The 15347-nt window shown below is 39.9% G+C and overlaps 1 protein-coding gene across 1 annotated transcript in view; it reads left to right on the forward strand.

Annotated features, from left to right (window-relative positions):
• Window positions 1-15347, forward strand: part of LOC149182501 (agamous-like MADS-box protein AP1) — a 292710-nt gene that overhangs the window by 83464 nt on the left and 193899 nt on the right. The window lies entirely within an intron of this gene.

Here is a 15347-nt window from a genome sequence, read left to right on the forward strand (position 1 = left end):
CAATTATAGAAGAAAGCTAATGAAATAGGTGGTGGTATGCCGAGAAAGGTGAATTTATTAGATTCTCAAGAAAAAATCTAAATGGAAATGGGAAAGAATATGAATGAAAGTGGGAAAGTAATATAAAATAAGATGATTGAGAATAAAAAAGAAATGCAAAAATCCATTGGGCAAGAAATAAAAGGATCGTAAAACATTATATTAAAATATATTCCTAAAGGGGATAAGGAAATACAAGGAAATCATGAACATAAGAGAAGCATAGTGTTGAGAATCATTCGTATATGGTGAGTATACTATCATGTTTGGATAAAAGAATTATTGAATCAAATAGCCATCACTATTAATCTTCACTGCAAGATCCACATCATAATGGCTTGAATTCAATAGCAAGGAACTATTATATCTTGAAGATCGATATTGTAACATCCCCGGTGAAAATTCTATGTAATAAAGGTTAATAAATGAAAAATAATAACCATGGATGATGGGACACTTATTCCAAGATGAATGTTGGGCAAAATCCTAGAGATGGGGATCACATTTTACTGTTTATGTCTAAGGAAATTGGCAAAGGGAATGGCTAAGGATTTGGAAAGGAAAAATGGCATTTTCGGCACATTTATTTATGACATAATGGAAATTAGGAGAAAAAAGAGGTGAAAGTTCATAGGTTCATGTGAAGATGAAAATGAAGGAAAATAATGGAAAATCAAGAAAATAGAGGCCTCATTCATAAAAGGCTTTTGAGGATCAATTGGTAAGATTTTTTCAGTTCAGTTTTGGAACTCTCTAGTTAATTTCTCTCTCTCATACTCTTGGAGACTTATATTTTTCTTGGAGCAATCTTGGAGGGTGTGGCATACTTGGATTATTGGAGCTAGAAGGAAAAGGAAGAGTAGGAAAGTGCAAGAAGGCATCAAAATTATAAGCTACATCATATTTTATTATAGGTACTGAGTTGCGCGCATGATTTCTTCACTCGTTTTGGCATGAATGGCATATGCATGTTTGTGATCTGTCATTGGCATGGAGGATTGCCTCGATTGACAGTGAATTTCCTAGCCTTGGCATTTCCTGGATAGTAATGGAGTTTGTGGGTTTATTTCCTTGTTGTGTTTTTGGTTGGTTCTTATGTTTCCTTAGCTTGGGTTGAGTTACTAGTTCCTAGAGCCTTGGTTGTATAAATGCTTTGGAGCCCTGTAACAACATTGGTTGAGTTACTAGTCACATAGACTTGGTTGGAAAAATGCTCTACAACCCTTGATGCATTGAGTTACTAGTATTGGAGCCTTGGTTGGACAAATTCTCTAGAGCTCGATGATAACTATGGGTTGAGTTACTAGTCCTGTAGCCCTGGTTGGAACAAATTCTCTAGATCCTTGGATGGTTGGGATGGAGACAGATTTGATGATGGTTTTGTGATGTCTAACTCTGAGGTGGAATCACTGTTTGATGGGTTGAGGTTGATGGCTTCTGAAGCCCTCATTGAGTTTTGATTGATTTTTTGTATGAGATCCCACATTCATGCTTGAAATATAACATGGGGGTGAATAGCTGAAAAGAGGTTTGGCTCAACCATTCTATGGTCGGGTGGAATGTGGAAGTCCCATCTCAGGTTTGGATTTTTCATCATTAATGAAATTTTATTACACTTTGTATTTATATGAAATTTTTTATGGATTATATGTGCTCTATGTGGCTATACATTCATGAGTATTTTTGTTGTTATTATGCTGGTTATGTATGTGTCTTATGACAATAGCTATGTATGGATTTCATTATGTTTTACTTGTAATTGACTGATCATTGTATCTATGACCTAATGGGTGGAATGGCAGTTGATGTGTTGAGACATCAATGGTTCTTAGCAACTCTCATCTAAGTATGAGACCCCTATGCTCAGAAATGTTATTTACACTTGTTGTTTATATATTCGTGATATGTTTGACGAAATCCCTGTCATGGCTAGTAGTGGTCCAGTCAAGTTCTTAAACAAGTATTTGCTTTATTACACTCTTTTCCATGTTACTTTACTGATATGAAGAGATGCTTCAATTCTAGGCAATGACTTGGGCTTTGGGCTTGAAAAGATGGCTCAAATCTCGAGGACGTTCACATAACAATGACTAAATGAGTCTCTAGACATTGACAAGCAATCTTGTGACAGCGACTCTGGGTTTCTAGATTGTGTCATGCTTATAGCATGAGAGCGACTAGGGCTTAAGTTGTCCAAAAGGTCAGTGGGACCTAAGCGCAAGATGTCTAAAGTGTTGGATTGGTTCTTGAGGGTCCTAAAGCTGATGTTAAATGTATGTATGGTGTGTTTCTGTCGGTTCCACTCTCTTAATGTGACTTAGGAGGTCGAATCATATCATAGTGGCCTCTCGTCGTATGTTTACCCCAGCTAGCTGGTTTCTTAGGTAGATGTAGGAGGATTATGTTGCAAAGTGGTACCAAAGCATGGTTCACCCCTCAGGCTAGATGGGCTATGTGTTCCCCATGCATGCATGTCAGTTGCTTGTGTGTCTCTCACACTTCCATTCCATGTGCTTGTTGCATTTGCATGATGTTGTTGATGGTTGTAGTGATGTCGTCATGTGAAATTTGAGGTTGTTATTGTGTAATGCAACGTCGTAAGTGTATGGCTGATTACATGTTGACTTATGTCACTTACATGAATTGTTTTAGTATGTTTAGTTACATTCTTGTATGCCTGGTGGAATGTATCTTTATTTTAGGTTTGGTTCAAGTATCTTTCATTCATTCTTGATCATATGTGCTTATGCATATGTGTAGTTCGTTACGTATTTCTTATGCATGTTCATGTTTGCATGTGTTCAAATGTATAGTGATGTTGTGGTTGTTGTCATGAAGTAGGTCGTGGTGTGTGTTGTTGTTAAGATCATGCATTGATCACTGGAACCTAGCTAGAACTATGGTTGCATGGTCATATGATTATGTATTAAGTTTCTATATGTTGTCATGATTATGTTATAAATGTATCATACTAATTTGTTGATCTTGCAGAAAAGGTATCCTCCCAGAGCTATACTAAGGTTCATTGGGTTATTGTGATCTGGTTTCGCTGACATGATATATCTTGCAGGAAGAAATATCAAATGGATAGCAAGATGGTTGACTACAAAGACTCTCCCTATGAATCCAAAGAGTAGTATGGTGTTGGGAACTCTTCTAATTTGGCAGTTACACTAAGAAGCTTAAGGGAAGAGACAATGAGTTGTAAGGTAGATAATCATAGAATCATGCAGGCATAGGAGAAATAAGCAAAGGTAAATGTGGTGATACTTCAAAGTTTGTTAGATTTGTAGAGATAGGGACCGCGTTGGATCAACTATGAGTAGGAGGATAGAACTAACAGGGCATATGGCAGTAGGTTGCTTGGTGGTCACATGTCACATAGAGATGACATGGTCAGAGATGGAAGATTGTTGGACACTCTAGATAGAAGAGGGGATAGACATGTATTATTCTAGTTTTGATTTAGATATGCACCATAATTGTCATCATTCTCATCCTTACAAGAGGAGTGGTAGGGGATATTTTCCAGATGATTTTAAGAAAGCAAAGCCACCTACATTTGATGGAGATATGAACAAACCAGAAGATGCAAAGGCATGGTTGCTTTGCATGAGGAAATTATTCTGGTTGCATGATTGTTCAGAGAACATGAAAGCTAGAGTGGCTACATTCAGTCTCAAGGGTAAAATAGACATTTGGTGGGAAGATGTGAAGAATTTTAGATGTATTCATGAGTAGATTTTACTTGGAGTGAGTTTGAGTGGTTATTCAAGAATAAGTATTTGTTAGAGAGATACTTTGAGGAGAGGGTAGAATAATTCTATAAGCTAAAGATAGGATCTATGACTGACGATGAGTACACTAGCATGTTCCTAGAGTTACTAGGGTATGTGCCTTATCTCACAGAGGAAAAGGCCAAGATTTACAGGTTCATTAGTGGATTAACAGTTACAATAAAAGACAAGATCAAGTTTGATGAGCCTAGATCATTAGAGGAGGCCATCCGGAAGCTAAGACATTGATATGAAAAATCGGAGTGCAGGTTTGAGACTAAGCCAAGCTAGAGAGTGTTAGTGTCAGTCTTGGCAGCCTTCCTCCAGTGATCAAACATGCTCTTACAAAGTGATTTTAAGGTGTCAAGGTCAAATTTTGTCATTTCAGTGATTCTTCAAGCAAAATTTGGTCACTAGGCATCAGGTCTAGGGTTTGATTTTACTCCTTTCAAAGTTGTCCAAATGTCGGTCCATGTCACTATTCAGCTGAGTGTATCGTCATTCAGAGGTTTTCATCATCATGTCAGGTTCCAATGGGTTATTTTACACTTCATTCATGCCTCAGTTGCACCTAGGTAAAGTTTATTTCCCTCTCCTAGGGTTTTGAAGGCAATTTCTCTTGGACGGTCAAATCATCAGAAAAACTTGTATCGTGGTGTTCATACACCTTCCCTTATCCTTAATGTACCTTATTAAAAATGTCCCATCACTGAGGTCCCCCAAATTCCTCATTTTCGCACAAACCCTAGTTTCTTGCTACAAACCCTATTTTCTAGGCTAGGCCTGTGCTTTTCCCTTTTGGACCCTTTCCCATCACTCAATCTTTGAGATTACACTTTCCCCTACTTCGTAATATCCCTCCCTACTTCCCAAAATTTCCTCAAGAATTTAGAAGCTCCCTATCCCCTTCTTTTCACTTCATTTCGACAAATCTCTTGTTCCACACATCGGGGTAGGTTTTACTCAAATGATGTTTTTTTTTCTCAGTAAAATTAAACTATTTCTATTGAGTAAAATATAGTACAATCATGAGAGACAAGAAACCGGCAGACCAGAAATGATGAAACTATCAACCTCGGTCCCGGAGAAGGAGTGAACCAATCACGGAGCTACAACAAATAACTTGAGAACAAAAACTGACTTTTACCCCACAGGGGCAGAAACCTCAACACGGTGTTTCTTCCCTTTCTTTTTATTGACTTTTATCCAGCCATCCTCGGGAGTATGAGCTAAAACAACTTGAAGACTGGAATTCTCCATCAGGGGGATCTCCTTATCTGATTCAGAAGAGGAGGTCTCATGAACACGTTTCTGGGAGATTACTGTGACAGTGGTGTGCGCAGGAGTATCTGTGGACGGATCCATCGTCTGAGGCGCCTGGTCCGGTTCTGAATCGCTCTCCTCATCTTCCGAGCTTGAGGAATCAGAGCTCACTGCTGGCGGCGGAGAACAAGGGGTCCAACGCTTGGGTTTGGTCTTTGCAAAGTTGCCCTTTTTCGATTTTGCAGTCAGCGATGGGCAGGAATTCTGCAGGTGCCCTGTTAGGTGACAGTGGCGGCAGCGGAAGGCAGTGTTTTCGTAATCCAGGTTCTGGGTCCATACAGAGTCATTGATCTTGAGATTGATTTGCTCTGGCAGTCCCTTGCTCAGATCTAGCTCCACACATATTCTAGCATATGTGTAGAGACCTTGATGTTCCCGCCTGAAATCTCCCATTAGAAAGCTGCCCAAGGTGTTGCCTATCCTCCGATAGACTGCTGTATGCCACAGGTGAGCTGGAAAGTTTGGAAGTCTGATCCAGACAGGGGCTTTGGTGATGACTGCAGAAGCTGGGTCAAAATCTGAGAACCATGGAGTTAAGAAGAGTCCTGTTGTACCCATGAACCAAGGACCTTCTTCTAAGGCCTTTTCATAGTGCTTAGGACTGTCGAACAGAACTATAAAATATCCTTTTGAGCAGAAGCAAACCTTGCAATGGTGAGTCCAGTTGTCATAGATCCAGTCATAAAGGTCCTTAGAGTGAGGCCAAAGCCCATTGAATCTGCAAATGATGGCCCTTTCAGCAAATTTTTGAATGTCATCTGCAAGGTCAGGGTGGGAGATCTCAATAGAGGGAACCTCCTCTAACTTGTCAACCAGAAAAGGCTTGGGTTTGGGAGGTTCAGGGGAAATGGGTATCTCAGAGTGTACTGCAGCTTTGTAGGAGAAGGGAGGAGCGGAAGAAGATTGACCTGCAGCGCCACCTCTCAAACGTAGGGAAAACACTAAAGAGCTATTATTTTTGATGCTGTAAAAAGAGAGGGGAAGAGGATCATCAAGTTGTTTACCTTGAAATATAAGTCTCTGTAGGGCAGAGGGGATCCCGAATCGGCGTTCCAGATTTACTTTGAGATTCTGCACCAGATCTGAAGGGTATACCCATTGCAGAGTGGTCTTGCCTGAGATCTGTGTGATTTGTACCTGAAAGGGGGCAGAGAGATTTTCAAAAAATTTCTGAAGCAACACAGGGCCAGAGGCTATTGGGTCTCCTATCTCTTGACGCACTAGAGGTAGAAGGGGAGGAAAAAGCTTCTGCCGATGGTAGCTTTCGCTCCAGCCCAGATCCGCTGCAAAAGATAGGGCTGTATATCTGTAGAAAGGCCGATGATCAATTGCGTCGGATCCACCGGTACTGTTGCCCCCTTTGAATTCACCACCTTGGCACATGAACCCTGGCATTTTCTCTGTAAGCCTGAGAGCACCATTGAGCTTCGGAATCTGCCTGCGCCATGCTGAAAGTAGCTACTAGCTGCAAGAATGCCTGGACCTCCAAGGGCTTGGCGGCATTGGCGGGATCCGCATCAACATCGATCCTTGACTTCCACTCATTGGCAATAACCCTCGCCTGCTCCTTAGTACTTGGAGACACAACGGGCCGCTCGGCTCCCATTGTAGGGTCTGCCAGGAGGGGAAGAAGCGATTCCAGCAACAAAGAACAGGCCCGTCTCTGGTCCTCGAGACCTGAATCCTTCTTCTCCATTTTCCCGGTACGCTTGTCATAAAAACCCTCGAGAGCCTGTAAAACTAGTAGAGCGAGATCAGTGGCACTCTCCAGCGCTGACGGCAGCTCGGCCCTGAGTGCTGTAACATCTTTCCTGCATAATGAATCTCCAGAGACCCTCGGCGTCTTACTCAAATGATGTTTCTGAGCAAGGAAAGAGGAATTTGGAAAAACGGAGAGACTGTTTTGTCCAAAACAGGCCAAGGAAGAAAAAAATCCTTCAATTTTTACAGAGGTGTCATGGTTTTAGAGAAATGTCAAAAATACAGTTGCCTCCGGAAAATTGATGCACCTCTGAAGTGACCTTGGAAAAATCAAGTTTTATCCTAGATTGGTTAGCCAAATGACTTGTTTGATGAGTAAAATGATAACTAGACACAAATATCTTTCCAATGAGCTATCATGAGCTCAATTTGGAGTTGAGTAACACCTTCAAAAGTTGACTGCAACAGCACTCTGCCCTGAGGCAGCCTCATTTGGCACATTTTGACTAGTCTTGGGATATTTGATTTTTGACAAGGAAAATGAACTCCAAATTGACAAATTATAGTTGGGTTTGAAATTAGACTCAAATACCTTTCCAACGATCTATCCTACACCCAATTTGGACACCGGGAAGGCCTCCAAAAGTCTTCAACAAAAAGGCGCGGCGCACTTGGATATTGGCGCGGCGCACTCAGGGGTCTGCACCTGTCACAAAGAAAAGGTGTGGTCAGGCCCACAGGATACATGACTAATAGGTGCTTGACTGTAGGTAATACATAGAGGAAGTGCGGACCTAAATTTTTTTGAGCAAAAACAGGATTTTCTGCCCAATGTGCCGCGCCACTTGGTGCGCGCTTATGATTGGGACACCTTTTGGAGGAAAACTTGATATTTTTGGATTTGTCATGAAAATTTATGCATGCTCAGGAATGGCCGAGAGATTTCATCAAGTTTTGGGTGGCCTAAAGGGTCAAAAACACTCAAAATATGACCTCACTGCCCCTATTTTGACTCACAGGAAGCAGTCTTGGGAGACTGGACATTTGAAGGGGCAAATAGACACGAAATCTAGAAATTCCACTTGGGTTGGAAAGTAGACAGGTAGGGCTTTCCAATGAGCTATATTGGGCTCAATTTGGACTTCAAGAAGTTCCTCAAAATCAGCTCCAAAGTGGCGCGACGCATAGAGAATTTTGGCCTGTTTTTCACTGTTCAGCTCAGAAATTTGCCCAGTTTTGCTTCTTGATGTTACTTTTGACCTTTTATGATGTAGTTTGATGACTATGATGTAATTTTGGCACATATTTACTTGTTTTAGAAGATTCATTCACTAAAAAGTGAAAATTTAATGAATGAATCATTTCCTAGCATATAGGGATAAGTTGTTTGACTACCTAGATTTCAGTTCCTTGTTAAGAATTAGTTCAAACAGCTCCTAGAATGATGAGCTCAACCCCTAGAGGCAAGGGAATAGGTTTGGCTTATCTATATTATGTAATTTCTAAGTCATTTTCAGGGTTGGACACTAGGGATTTCTGTGGCATATCATTGTACATTAGATATCTCTGCATTTTTGGCTAAGGAAAGACCAGGGTTTTGCAGCACCGTTTGGGATCCATGTGGCTTTATGTTTTGATGGTGTTCTTCTCTAAGTAATTGTAAGTTCGTTAGTGTTATGTGTATCATTTTCTTGTCTCTTTTTCTCAATTTGAACAAATGAGTGATTAAGGTATAATCCATTAACTGCTATGCTTTGCCTTTCAATTTGTTTAAATTTCCATGCTTTCATCTATTTAAGGAGAATTCTTGAGACTCTCTTGCTCTCCTTAGCTCCTCACCAATCTGATCTATCAATTCACTCAATTTAAAGCATCAAAACGATTGCCTTCCTTGCCCCAATTAGAACTCTGCAGAAATTGTGCCTCATCCTCGAGCCCAATTTGCCTTTCTCTGTTTTCAGCACAAAACCCACAAAAAATTAAATCAAATCCTTTGCACTTCATACCTAGCCTAAAATTAGTTTGTTTTTCAGTCATCTCCAGCCCCATTGATTATCTTTAGCTGAGATTGACCTGGAGAGAGCCCTCTCCTGTCCTCGTAGGGCTAGCTACGAGGCTGAGCGTCGTTTGATGTGGACCTAGAACCTTGTCTTTTCAGCCTGAGGCAAATCTAGGCTCTAACAGAGTGGTAATGCAAAGAAAAAAGGAAAATTGGACAAGAAGCGAGCAAGACCCGAGGACTCAAGTAACAAGGAGAATGTTGCACCACTTAAGCGGTTCAACGCATCAGATAGAGGATAGGGACATCTATCTAAGGAGTAGAATAAAGAGCCCGTGTGGTGTTGGAATTGTGGAGGAGATCATCACATGAGAGATTGTCGATAGTACCAGAGTGGTAGGTCTAAGATATATAGTGCACAAGAGGCACATATTGTTGTGGTGTTGGTCAAAGGATTTCTTGTATTTATGCAACATTGGATAAGAAAAAGGAAGAGCATCAAGCATATATCATTTAGATGGATCATAAGATTTGTTATCAAGTTATTTTTATTTTGATTGACCCTGGATCTAATTATATCTATGTTAATCCTAACCTGGTGGATAAGTGTGGTTTGATTAAGGAATTGCATGCACAATTTTGGTGAGTGCAGTTGGCTATAGGTACGAAGAAGCGAGTTCATCATTGGGTAAGAGCTTGTGCATTTTATTTGAATGGTATGCCTACCACAACACATTTGAATGTATTACCATTGTGATGATAAAATATGTTGTTGGGAATGGATTGGTTGTATCTACATAGAGCCAAGGTAGACTGTTATGACAAAGCCATTCAGTGTGTTGATGGCAATGGGGAACCAAGTGTCTTATAGGGAAACATAAAGGAACATCAGTTAGGATGGTGACAACTATGCAAGCAAAGCGCAGTCGCAGAAAATGGTGTAAGTCATTTGCAGTGTACATTCCTAGTGATAAGGGCAAAGAAGTTGAGGATGGAGATGTTTTGATTAGGTACCCATTTTTATAGTAGTTTAAGGATGTATTTCCCGATGACATTTTAGAGTTTCCACCTCACAGGGAGGTAGACTTTTCTATTGAGTTAGTGCCAGGGGAAGCTCTAGCATCAAAAACATATTACAGGATGATCTCACCTGAGTTGGTTGAGTTAATGTTGCAGCCGAAGGAAATTTCGGACAAGGGATACATTAGGCCAAGTGTATCACCATGGGGTGCACCGATATTGTTTTTAAAGAAGAAAGATGGTACTCTCAGATTATCCATTGAACAAAGTGACCATCAAGAACATGTATATGCTGCCGAGGATTGATGACTTGTTTGATCAGCTAAAGGGAGGAGCAATTTTCTCAAAGATTGATATGAGATCGTGATATCATCAAGTGCACATCAAATAAGAGGACATTTACAAGACAACATTCTGGACCATGTATGGGAATAATGAGTTTGTTATGTTTCCATTTATGTTGACTAAAACTCCAACTACATCTATGTTCTTGATGATTAGTGTGTTGCGTCCATATTTGGATAAGTTTGTTATTGTGTTCATTGATGATATACTGGTATATTCTAAAAATGAGGAAGAACATGTTGAACATTTAACAGTAGCGTTGAGGTTGTTGAGAGAACATCAATTGTATGCTAAGCTTAGCAAGTGTAGCTTCTTTCAGACTGAGGTGCACTAATTTGGGTATGTTGTCTCCAAGGAAGGAATTGGAGTAGATCGAGAAAAAATAAGAGCCATCATGGAGTGGGTAGCTCCTAATAATGTGGATGATGTGAAATCTTTCATGGGTTTGGTACGCTATTATAGGAGGTTCATAAAGAAATTGTTGTAGATTTCTTATCCTATCACACCATTGCAAAGGAAAGGTAAGGATTTTGAATGGACAAAGGAGTGTGAGGCTAGTTTTGAGTAGCTCAAGCAGTTGTTGACACATGCACCAGTGCTAAAGATTGCAGATCTAGACAAAGATTTTGTTGTATGCACAAACTCTTGCAAGAGAGGACTTGGTGGAGTCCTTATGCAAGATGGACATGTGATATGGTATGAGCCACAAAAACTCAATGAGCATGAGTACAACTACCCCACAAATGATCCTGAGTTGGCATCAATTATACATGCGTTGAATATGTGAAGACACTATCTTCTGGGTAGGAGGTTTACATTGATGAGTGATCATAGTGGTTTGTGGTATCTATTTGACCAACTGAATTTGAATGGTAGGCAGACTCAATGGTTGGCTACGATCAGTGAGTTCAATTTTGAGATCAAGTATATCAAAGGTAAAGAGAATAGAGTGGTAGATGCTCTCTGCAGGCGGGTACAGGTAAATCACTTAGCAGCTATGAATTCCTATGGGACATATTTACAAGATAGGATATTCCGTGTAGGTCAGTAGGATATCAGATATACAAAGATTATGCACAGGTTGCAACAGAGTACGAGTACATGTACATGTGATGGTATGGGTACATTTGATCATACAGGTAGAGGTATAGGTACATGTATAGGTGATGGTACAGGTACAGGTGATGGTATAGGTATATGTACATGTGATGGTACAAATACAGGTGTAGGTGCATAGGATGTGGGCTATTGCCTTACAACAGACGGATTTATTAGGTTCTGAGACAGGATATATGTGCTAGATAACGGTGAGCTCAAGAAGGTGGTCTTGAGAGAGTTTCATGTGAAACCATATTTAGGTCACCCAGATTATGAGAAGACACTTAAAGAAGTGAAGATATGTTATTATTGGCTAAATCTAGAGAGGGATGTAGTATAGTTTGTGGCTAGATGTTTTGATTATTAGTGTGTGAAGGCAAAGTGTAAACATCCAATTGGACTGCTACTGTCGATTGCAATTCGAGACTAGAAATGGAAATCATTTCCATGGACTTCATCACAGGTTTTCGAGGACGGTGAGACAACATGATTCCATCATGGTGATTGTGGACAGGTTGACAAAGGTTGCACATTTCATTCTAGTGAAGTCTACATTATAGCTAGCGATGTAGCACAGGTATTGATCAGATATGTGGTCATATTGCATGATGTTTCAGAGAAGATTGTTTCATGCACTTCCAAGTTTTGGAAGGATTTATTTGCAGGTTTGGGCATAGTGTTGGCCTTCAATACAACTTATCATAAACAGAAAGATGGACGGACAGAGAGGGTCAACAAGATATGGGAGAACATGTTGAGAATGTATGTGATGCATCAACAGTGAAAGTGGGAAGAGTATTTTCCACTGGTAGAGTTTGCTTACAACAATGGTTATCAGGAGTCATTGAGGATGAGTCCTTTTGAGGAATTGTATGGGTGGAGTTGCAATACTCCTATTAGTTGGAGTGATCCAGTTAATATGGTATTGATTGGACTAGATATGTTGGGAGACATGGAACAAGAAATGTAGGTAATTAAGAAGAATCTAAAGGCAACACATGATAGGCCGAAGATCTATGTAGATCGGAACATGTTGTTCAAGGAGTTTGAGGTTGAGAAACACGTGTACTTGTGCATCAAATCGAAGAAGAGCTCTTTATGGATGGGATTATGTTCAAAGATGGCACCACATTTTTTTTGGACCCTTCAACATTGTTGAGAGGATTGGGCTAGTAGCATATCAACTTGCACTACCTCTGAGAGTGAAAGTATATGATGTTTTCCATGTGTCATTTCTTAAGAAGTATGTTAAAGATGTTGATCATGTGATTGACTGGTGTGTACTGCAAGTGGAACCAGATGGAGAACTATAGCCGGAGCCTCAATATATATTGTAGAAAAAGGTGCTCATGCTCTAGAACCAAGCAATCAAGCAAGTTAAGGTGTAGCGGAGCACTTTGGGCATGATGAAGCTACATGGGAGATGGAAGATCAGATGCAGGCTATGTATCCTTCCTTATTTTCCAGTTGCGTTAAAGCCATTTTGACTTGGTGTTTTGGTGTGGTTTTTGGTATATGATGTGGTATATGTTTTGATGATGTTGGTTTATGTGCATATGTATATGGCTGTAAATAATGCCATGAGCTATTTTATAAAGCTACAATAAGTAGTATGGGTGTCATGACATTATGATGTTATGTTATTATGTTTTCATGTTGGTTGCTTCTCAGCAGGTTGATCATTGTAAATACTGCAATGAACCAAGTTATAAAGCTCCATCAACAATATGTGTTTCTTACAACAATTTTTTGGTTATGGGCGTTGTTGAACATCGAGGATGGTATTCCTGGGGGGGGTGGGGGTTTCTGTAATAGCCCTAGTGAAAATTCTATGTAATAAAAGTTAATAAAGGAAAAATAATAATCACAGATGATGTGACACTTATTCCAAGATAAATTTTGGGAAAACTCCTAGTGATAGGGATCACTTGTGATTGTTTATGGCTAAGGAAATTAACAAAGGAAATGGCTAAGGCTTTGGAAAAGAAAAATGGCATTTTCGACACATTTATTTATGAAAATAATGTAAATTTGGAGAAAAACGAGGTGAAAGGTCACATGCTACATGTGAAGAGGAAAATGAAGGAAAATAATGGAAAATTAAGAAATAGAGGCCTCATTCATAAAAAGGCTTATGAGGGTCAGTTGGTAACCTTTCATCAGTTCAGTTTTGGAACTCGCTCATTACTCTCTCTCTCATACTCTTGGAGACTTAGAGTTTTCTTGGAGAACTCTCAAAGGGTGTGGCATACTTGTATTTTTGGAGAAAGAAGGAAAAGGAATAGCAGGAAAATGCAAGAAGGTATTGCGATTAGTAGCTACATCAGATTTTCTTGCAGGCACCGAGTTGCATATATGATTTCTTCACTAGTTTTGGCATGCATGGTAGACTCATGTGGATTATGTCATTGGCATGGAGGATTGCCTGGATTGGCAGTGGATTTCCTAGGCTTGCCATTTCCTAGATAGGCATGGAGTTTGTGGGTTTATTTCCTTGTTGTGTTTTTGGTTGGCTCTCATGTTTCCTTGGTTTGTTTAAGTTACTAGTTCCTGTAGCCTTGGTTGGACAAATGGTCCGGAGCCCTATAACAACATGGGTTGAGTTACTAGGTCCTATAGCCTTAGTTGGACAAACATTCTAGAGCCCTTGGTCGGTTGAGTTACTAGTGGTGGAGCCTTGGTTGGACAAAAGTTGTAGATCCTGGTGGAAGCTATGGGTTGAGTTACTATTCCTAGAGCCTTGGTTGGAACAAACACTCTGGAGACCTGGATGGATGGGATACAGACCAATCTGATGATTGTTTTTTAATGTCTGACCATGAGGTGGAATTAGTGTTTGATGGGTTGAGGTGGATGACCTATAGAAGCCATGCATGAGTTTTGATTAATGTGTTCTATGAGATCCCACATTCATTCGTGGAATATGGCATGTGGGTGAATGGCTGAAGAGAGATTTGGCTCAGCCATTCTATGGTTAGGTGGAATGTGGAAGTCCCATCACTGGTTTGGATTTTGCATTATTTATAAAAGGTTATTTCTCCTCGTATTTCTATGATCATTTTGATGGATTATATGTGCTCTGTGGCTGTACTTTCATGAGTATTTCTGCGTCTATTATGTTGGTTATGTATGTGTCTTATGACAATAGATATGTATGGATTTCATCATGTTTTTTTACTTGTAATCGAATGATCATTGTATCTATGACCTAATAGATGGAATGATAGTTGATTTGTGGAGGCATTAATGGTTCTTAGTGATTCTCAGCTAAGTATGGGACCCCTATGCTCAGAAATATTATTCACACTTGTAGTTTACATATTCATGATATGTTTGACGAAATGCTTGTGATGGCTAGTAGGGGTTCAGTCAAGGAATTAAACAAGTATTTTATTTAGTACTATAATCTCCTTGTTATTTTACTGATATGAAGATATGGTTTAATTATGGGTAGTGACCTTGGCTCTAGGCCTGAAAAAATGGCTCAAATCCAGGGGACACTAGCATAACATTGACTAAATGAGTCTCTCGATGTTGACAGGAAAACTTGTGAGAGTGACTTTGGGTTTCTGAATGTTGTCATGCCTATAGCATGAGAGCACTGAGGCTTAAGTTGTCTGAAAGCTAAGTGGGACCCAAGGGTAAGTTGTCTAAAGTGTTGGATTGGTTCTTGACGTTCCTTAAGTTGATGCTGAATGTCCCTATGGTGTGCTTTCGTCGGGCCCACTTCCTTAACGTGATTTAGGAGTTTGAATCATATAACAGTGGCCTCTCGTCACATGTTTACTTAGGTTGGCTAGTTGTTTGGGTAGATGTGGGAAGAGGGTGTTAGATATACGAGGAATTTTGATGGTAATGATATTGTAACATGGATATTTGAGATGGATCAATATTTTGATCTACACCAAGTAGCATCCTTAAAAAAGGTAAATATTACACCGATGTTTTAGAATAAGACTAATATGTATTGTATCACTAGCTTTGTGATAGGAAAAATGGTTATGCTATATCTTGGTTGTTACACTAAAAAATGTCACCATGACTAT

The sequence above is a fragment of the Pinus tabuliformis genome, chromosome 3_2 (assembly GCF_031772625.1).
Source record: "Pinus tabuliformis cultivar Carrire ecotype Pingquan chromosome 3_2, CPIR1, whole genome shotgun sequence".
Classification (NCBI taxonomy): domain Eukaryota; kingdom Viridiplantae; phylum Streptophyta; class Pinopsida; order Pinales; family Pinaceae; genus Pinus; species Pinus tabuliformis.